The following is an 8,806-nucleotide window of genomic DNA, read 5'->3' as shown; positions in this document are numbered from 1 at the left end:
GATGGGTTCTCTTTGTAACATAACCACCTGATTAGGAGGTCAGAGGAGGGAACCTGTAGCCTCCATCACTTCTAAACTATGGGAGGATGGGGAAACCACCATCAAACACCTTCTAATTTGATTAGCCAGATTGCTTAGTTCAGTTTGCTACAATTGCTTTCAAATTGTAAGAGAATTGTAACTGAATGAGGAAATAACTGGTTTCCTTTAGCTTAGGAAAGAAGAGTTATGACAAGAACTCTGGAAATAGAATAATCTTCTGCATAGAATATCCCGGTATGGAATTAAGGAGTGGTTTTAGATGCAGGTCAAACTTAGAAGCACCCATTCACCGTTATCGGCCAACTAGCATCAATCTCATATTTCTCTGTCATTCTAATCCTAATACCCACAGCAGGCCTAATCGAAAACAACTTGGATGTGTGTGTGCAGAGCAAGTAGAGGATATGAGAAGAGGAGGAGGAGTGAAGCATTCTGCTATCCTTTTTTCCCCCAGGAAAAGAAAGGGAAAGCCTCGGGCTATTTCAGAAGTGGCATGGCTGCATGGGGATGAGCTGGAGTTTGGGTGCCAGACCAGGATTCAAATTCTGCCTCTTTCTTTGTCAAAAAGGGACACTGGACAAGTTTCTGAACCTCTCCGAGTCTGCTTCATCATCTGTAAAATGGGTATAATCATAGTTTCCTTCGAGCTGTGATTACAGCTAATATGCTTAAGACCCCTTAGAAAGACATCAGGCCCTTCGGAGGCCTTCAATATATAGCTGCCCTCCCTGAATATCGACAGCGTCGGGTCTGGAACTCTGCATACGGTGTCCAGGTTACAGCAGCAAATCAGGCATCTATACGTCGAGTAGATACAGTCTTCACTTTGTTTCCTCGTGAGATAAATGATTTGAGTCTCACTGAGCAAGGTAGGGTGGAGGTAGGAGAAAGAGGTCTTCAGAATACAGCAAAGAAATTTGGTGAGCAAAAGAGTGGGGCTCACTCACCATTAATGTCTCAAAACATTGCCCCACCTCACTAGCTTAGGATTTCTGTTCCTTCCAACCGAACGTGACCGGGATCCGTGTTTTGTGGGGTTTACCACCTTGCATTTTGCAGTGATTATGAACTTCCTTCCTCAAGGAGACCCATCAGAACTCCCTTGTGTGTCTGGTAAAACACCAATTCCCCAAGGCTCCTCCATCAGAGGATCAATGGCTGGGGCTGGGAATTTTAAGAAGCTCCTCAGGTGACTGGACGGGCAGCCAAGTGGGAGCCGCTGACTTCAGCACAGTAATTCTCGCCTGTTCTCCGATTTGGCGAAGCTTCAGTGTCCCTTCAAAGGCTGCTTGGTCATGAGCTTGAACTGACTGCGCCCACACTGGTGGGACACACACCCTGCACCAACCCACTGCAGTGCGGGGAGGGAGAGTTACCCCTGCTTTTGTGTGTTTTATTAGTAGTTACTGTGCATCATCAGAAACTTCAAAGACTTCACTGAGCCTCGAATTGACAGGCTATGACTTGAGCCATGCAAGTCTTCAGTAGCTCAACCTGACAGGGGCCCTGCTCTGCGGGATCAGTATCTAAGAGCAACGAAAAGCTAGTCTGGATGCTGCTATTATCTGCATGGGACTTCAGAATTGTTTTTTTTCTTTTCCTCCTTCTCCTTAAAATCATGTATGATGTTTTTATTTGATTACACAATATTCACTTGAAAAAATGAGGGAAAATACAGCACTGGCACAGGAGAGAACGTGAAAAGATACTGCTAATTCAACTCCCTGAGATAATCAACCATTAATTTTTTTTGGTATATTTTCTTTCAGTCCTTTTTCTATGTACATGAATATATATATTCTTTTTTCTCCACAGAACCAGGATTGAATCATAAATATTTTTATGTGCTCTTTTCATTTAATAACATGTTTTAACATGTAATTTTGGCACGTGATGAAAGTTAACTCTTTTCATGCCATTAAATATTTCTCCACAACAGTGGTTTTTGAACTCAGGGTTTCTTGAAAGTTCCTGGGGGGTTACCTGAGGTTGGGGAAGGAGTTGGGGGGACTGGTGGGAGTGAGCAAACAGGCAGGGCTGCAGAACCCCGAGCCCTGTGTCAGTCACACCATCTCCACTTATATCTGGTTCTAACTGCAGGCAAAAGGATTCTGAGGCTTTAGACATTTGAAAGCCATTACCCTAAAGTCTTCATTAAAAAAAAAAAAAATTGACCTTGTTTCTTTCCTTTTTTAAGAAAATTTAAATGGAAATGACCATTTTAAAATTATAAAATATGTGCTAACCATAAAAAAAAGGCACAAGTTTTTATTATGTATTTTTAAAACAATAGACCAACAATGTATGCTCTTTGTATGAACATCAAATACAGATCTGATGAAAAGTCCATCTTCACCCCCATTCCCAAATGCCCACAGGGCCCGGCACTGCCCCATGGCCCAATTGCAGGGGGCTCTGCTCACACAGAACACCCAGCTAAGACCTATGCTCATTCCAGACTTGTCTCTGAACAGGGATTGCCTTTAGTTGGGTTATCCCAGAAGCAGGCCCCGAGATGAGGACTCAAATGCAAGCATTATTATTTGTCATGCTCAGGTGATCCACTGTCCTCATTTGCCCAGGATGGAGGGGCTTCCCAGAACATGACTCCAGGCAACAGAGATGGGCAAGTGAAGGAAGCAGATAGTGAGCAGGTTCATCCTGTGGTCAACTGGGGCTCGGTGCCATTTGGGACCTCTGGGGGACACTCTGAATAGTCCCACCCAAGAGGCTTTTATCACTAATTGAGGGCTGCTCTCAAGGGCAAAACCCCCTAACTCTAGACTTGCCTGTGTGACCACAAGTTCCTGCAGCCAGCAAAGGCCTCGGACAGATACACAGGACCTGTCATATCATGGGGTAGGGGCATCTGCTACAGGAATATTTCTGTATATGTATACATATATATATATTAATAAAAATAAGATCATTCCATTCTTGATTTACCGACAGCTTGATTTATGTAAGGTGTCTAAAGGAAAGCCATTATAGACCACAAATCTAATACTGCAGTCACTCCAAGGGACCACGCTTGGAATTGCCCTTAGGTTAATGTATCACAAGACTCATCATGTAAATAACCCACATTGGAACTAGATGAAATAAAAAAGGCCTCAGAAGAGTTCTTGCTGGATTCAATTCAAAACTGTCTGCTGACACCCAGGGAAGTGAATCTCCCTGGCAACGTGGAATATGACTCCCGGGGAGGAATGTAGACCCGGCATCGTGGGATGGAGAACATCTTCTTGACCAAAAGGGGGATGTGAAAGGAAATGAAATAAGCTTCAGTGGCAGAGAGATTCCAAAACGAGCCGAGAGATCACTCTGGTGGGCACTCTTACGCACACTTTAGACAACCTTTTTTAGGTTCTAAAGAATTGGGGTAGCTGGTGGTGGATACCTGAAACTATTAAACTACAACCCAGAACCCATGAATCTCGAAGACAGTTGTATATAAATGTAGCTTATGAGGGGTGACAGTGGGATTGGGAATGCCATAAGGACCAAACTCCACTTTGTCTAGTTTATGGATCGATGTGTAGAAAAGTAGGGGAAGCAAACAAACAGACAAAGGTACCTAGTGTTCTTTTTTACTTCAATTGCTCTTTTTCACTCTAATTATTATTCTTGTTATTTTTGTGTGTGTGCTAATGAAGGTGTCAGGGATTGATTTAGGTGATGAATGTACAACTATGTAATGGTACTGTAAACAATCGAAAGTACAATTTGTTTTGTATGACTGCGTGGTATGTGAATATATCTCAATAAAATGATGATTAAAAAAAAAAAAAAAAAAAAAAAAAAAAAAAAAAACTGTCTGCTGAACCATTAGAAAAAACTAACCAGAAAAGTCTGGAGATTGCAATTCTTTGCAGTGCTGCGGGCAGCCCAGCACCCTGCACGAACCCAGGGGCCAAGCTCTGGTCCTGACAGCTGCTGAAAGGCCATTTGCCAGGCAGCTCATTACATCAGGAGCCGCCTGGGTGTGCAATGACTCAGGTGTGTGCAGCCGAAGCTCCTTTTGCAGCAGGCAGCGGCTTCCTCCCTCAGTGCAGAGCAGCCTCTTGATTGCTCTGTTTAAACATGGGGAGCGAAAGAATCCGTCTCCATGGTTATTGTACACGTGACCGTCTTTTCGGAGTTCTTGGCCAAACCAGCGGTGGGTTTGGCTGTTACATTCCTACCTGTGCAGGAGATGGAGGGACAGGAATTATTCTTCCTGTGAGCCTCAGGCTGTTGCCTAAGACAATTAGCCTTGTGAGGTGCATTTCCCTCCCAGCGAGTGCCACCCCAACCCTGATGGCTCAAAATGATTGCTCCCAAACCTTTGAACATTGATCAGCTGTTGGATGATATTAAGTTTTTAAATTGTGGTACTAGGATTGTTTTTAAAACTGAGAGTTCCTAACCTTTAGAAACACGTACTGCGATATTTACAGATGAAATGAGATTTGCTTCAAAATCTATGGATTGGGGACGGATGAAGCCAGAATGGCCACGAGTTGATGATGATGGATGGGGGTGGGTGGGGTTGTGGTTCTGTTCTATTTTTGTGTATGTCTGAAGTTTTACATACTGCAACAATTTTTGATTAAAGAAAAAAAGGCTGGTGGTTGAAAACTGATCTGCTCTTCTTTGCTTTCAAAGATCAGGATAAGGATCCAATTAATTGGTGTGGCTGCAGGATAAACTCTGGAGTTGTTGTAGGAGCGGTATAAGGCAGGAATTTCTAACCTGTGGTTGGTGACAGTGAAGGTGGTGATGGGAGTTGCTGAGTTACTGCAGGGGGTACTTCACCAGGTCTCAAACAGAACCATCCACCTAAACTGGAACAGGATTGCATTTTGAGATATTAACCACACTGCTGCCCTAAACTCCCCAATTTATAAAGCCAGACAATTTGCATGCATTGTCTAGGGGAAGAAATGATACCACAGAACCCAGGGAACCAAAGGGATAAGTTTTGGCATTTTGAATTTTGGAAGCTACCGTCCAGTCATGACAAAACAGTCTGATCAGTCTGAGTCATTTTTTTCCCTCCCCCCTTTCCCAAATAATGACAGTTCACCTTAATCAGGCACTGTTCTAAGCAAAGGACATGTATTCTCTTTGTTAAACTTCTAATAACCCCATGAGAAAAATCTATATTACAGATGGGGAAACTGAGGCACAAAACAGTTAAGTAACTTGACCAAAGTCACATAATTAATTTGACTCCAGAGCATGGGTGCTTAGCCATTCCCCAAATATACTGAGGGAAGACCCCAAAGTTTCCCCCAGCCTTGCAAGGGAGGATGAATGGTTGGGTGGAAATGGTTGATTGGGAAGTCTAGGCAGAAAGGGTCCCAGAAAGTTCCAGTGTGACTCCGAGAGCACGAGGGGGACATAGGAGCCTAGGAGGGCTGTGGTTCTGAACCCCCAAACCCCCATCACACCCACTGCCCCACTCTGCCCTGAGCTTGGACTCAACCTGGAGGAAAAGAGTCAGGAAAACTCCTAAATGAGAGGGATTTTGTGTCTGCTACCTCGGGGGTCCTGGATCTGATATGGAAATTAATCTCAATTGGCAAAAAACAGAGAAATGGTCACTCATAATTGAGTTGCATGCATAACCGTGTGGTATGGTTTGTGCTGTTGTGATGAGTAAACAGTCTGAGGGAATCAGGGCCATGGTAAAAACTTACTAGATTTTCAAATCACACTAACCCTGGGTTAGAACCCCAACTCCGTCACTTTGTTGCTATGTGGCCTCAGTTTACAGAAGGATGCCCTCACTCTGAGCCTTGATTTCTTATCAGCAAAATAGGGATGAAAGTATTAACAGTATCCCTTCCATATAGGACAGTGTAGAGATAAGATGAAATAATGCCTGCAAAATGCCCACCTCCATGCCTGGCACCGGACAATTCCTCAACACGTTTTCACCTTTTGTTGAAGTCTGAATTCATTGGCAGTATAAACAAACAATATTTTTATTGTTTCCAGTAACTGCCCCCAACCCATGTATGTAACATTTTCCACTGGAAAACACACCTTTAATAACAGTTGGGCTGGATTCTCTAATTTACTAGTCCCGTCTGTTACTAAAACCATCACTTTGGTTTTTCAGGTTCTGTCCTGTTCATTTTTTTTTTTTCTTTTACCTTAAGAAAAATCAATAGCTTTGTTTTCCCTCAATATACATTTAGAAAATAGGTCCGAGAAAAGGTTTCATGAGATAGACCAGAGGACTATATACAAAGTCAAGAGTTCCAAACCAGGAAGAAAAAGTGCATGGATAAAGCACTCATCCCAGAGAGCCAGAGCAGCCTAGGACCTTCCCATCAGAGGGGAGGCGAGGTCTTGGATGGTTTTTGAGTTCAGCTGAGGGTTTGTGCTGATCTTCAGAAGTTTGCTGCTTGCATACTTATTCTGGATGGCAATGAGTTTTGTTAAATTTCCATTTACGTTCTTTACCTTTTTGGCCGTGTGCTGCATGAGCTCCAATACTTCATCCTCTGTGAAGCCAGTGTAAACTGCTGCTTTAAGCTCCATTCTCCTTGGCCTAGAACCTTCTGAGATAAGCAGGAAGCAGCTGCTGCTACCTTACCCAGGTGATCGTGTACCATGTCATATTCAGTGACAGTCAGCTCCCTCAAATATTTGGCTAAAGTGTGCTGTTCAACATCAACCTCTCCGGCTTTTGATGCCCACCTTAAGAAGTGTGGTGGTAAGGGTTAACCCAACTCAACCTTTAGTTCTTTCAAAATTAGAGTTTCCATTTCTCGGATTTGGGAACTGTTTACATCACAGAGAATGTTTGTACCAAACTCTTCAATAATTGGAGAAAACATTTTCTCATACTTGGAAACCGAGAGCAAAGCTGTAATCCCAACCAGTTAAAGCTTCTTGCTAGACACTGGTTTAATCCGTAAAACCAGATCCATGATGGCGGCATTTCCTGCAGAAGCCTAAAGTTGGAGTGAACTTGCACCAGCCAGTTCACCAGAATGGCATGCATACATCCATTTATCTCTCTTCCATCTAAGAAATGTGGGTTTATAGACTGCCGGACCTCAAGCTGCCTTAGATGCTGGTAGATATCATTAACACACTCACTGAAGAGCTGAGGATCCTCCCAATTTTCATTATCAATATCCTCGATTTTACAGAGTAAAGCATCAGAGAAAGTTTGGCATATGTTCTCTTCTTTCATAGAGACATCCTCAAATGTGGAAGATGGATCCTTTAGAGACATTTCTATCTGTACTGGTTTCACTGAAGCAGTGGGTTTTAATTGTTGACATTTGCGGTTTTGATGCGTCGCACAGGTACTTTGGTGATCTGAGCTTTCTTGGCTACTTGTGCTGTTCTGGTTGTTAACTATTTCCCATTTCTTCTAAAACTGCCCATCTAATAGTCACATGACTCAGCTTTAGAATTAACTCCTTTGTCAATATTGTGCAAATCACTGGACACCATACAATCATCCATAGTGTACAATCAACTGTTCACAGTACCATCACATAGTTGTGCATTCATCACCCCAATTGATTTTTGAACATTTCCTTATATCGGGCATCGGAGCAGCACCATTAGGGACAGGGAAGGCAGGAGTACAGCTGGGCCCAAAGAGGGACGCGGACTGGAGAGGGAAGGCACAAGCTTCCATAGCACCGTTAGGTCTGCACTGGCAACCAGCACCCCTAGGGATTTCCTGCTCATTTTTAAGCTTTGGTCTCACATTGGTTTGGAAGCCCTTTTTCTGCTCTTGCCCCAGGTCAGAGTTGAGCCACGATTCTAGGGGCCCGGAGGGAAAGCGCTCTCACAGTCCTTCTCTCTCCTTCCCTTCCTTTGGTTGGCTCCTCAGGGAGCCCTCCTCTCTGGGCTGGACTTCTCTCTGCTTGGCTAGAGCTGGTGTTGCTATAAGATTATGAGGGTTTCATGTGGTTGGTTGAAGGCTCTGGTGGCAAATTGCAAGAGACTCATTCCCTAGGATCTCCCTGGGCATCGTTGCTTCCTTCCTAGATCTGACCCTACCATGCCTTCCAGCTGACACCACCATAATCTGTGTGGGGACTGCTTGGTCCATGTGATGAGGTGTCCCTTGCTTTTCAGCCTTCCATGGCCAACTTCAGGGCCTGTAAGCATGTATGAGATCCACCTCGCGTATCTCTCAAGAACTTGAGATGGGGTCTCCCTCACTTTCCTAGTGTACCCTACCATGCCATCCTCCCCCAATTCTGTATCCTCTTTTCTGGTCACAAAGGGGAAAGACAGCAAGTCCTCCAGTTAGGAAACAAAATTCCAATCTTTCTTGCCTGCAGGTACCCCCAGTCACGAGAGGTGCTCTCTTTGGGCCTCCTTCTCTTCTCTTTGGAGGTAGGAACACATTCCTTGCCAAGGGGAAAAGAGGAAAGGAAAGGGCCTCTTCACAAATGCTCTGCTGCCCCCAAAGGTAATTTCTCTCCACGGTGGTAGTGGTGGTACAGATGGAGGTGATATTGAGGATGATGGTAATGGTGGGGGAGGCGGTGGTGGTGGAGGTATAGATGATGGTGGCATAGTGATTCTCTTCAACATTTACCTCAAAGCAAGCCCTGAGGGGAGATGGCTGATCCTTTTGACTCTCAAAGGTCAAGATATCTGAATTTGGAAGATGGGGCACTAATATCTTTGTCCATGATAGCTGGAAAATATGCTTACCCAAGCTGAGCTTAGTAGTCTATTCTTTGTACTTCGTACCCAGAAGGACATTAACCAGACCCTCTCAAGTTCTGCTTAC

At 44.1% G+C, this 8,806-nt stretch overlaps 1 pseudogene; it reads right to left on the bottom strand.

The window, feature by feature from the left end:
• Window positions 1-6,351: 6,351 nt before the first annotated feature.
• On the bottom strand, window positions 6,352-7,515 carry LOC119527014 (annotated as a pseudogene).
• Window positions 7,516-8,806: the final 1,291 nt, after the last annotated feature.

This window comes from Choloepus didactylus, chromosome 1, assembly GCF_015220235.1.
Source record: "Choloepus didactylus isolate mChoDid1 chromosome 1, mChoDid1.pri, whole genome shotgun sequence".
NCBI lineage: Eukaryota > Metazoa > Chordata > Mammalia > Pilosa > Megalonychidae > Choloepus > Choloepus didactylus.
This window is presented reverse-complemented; position numbering and strand designations above follow the sequence as displayed.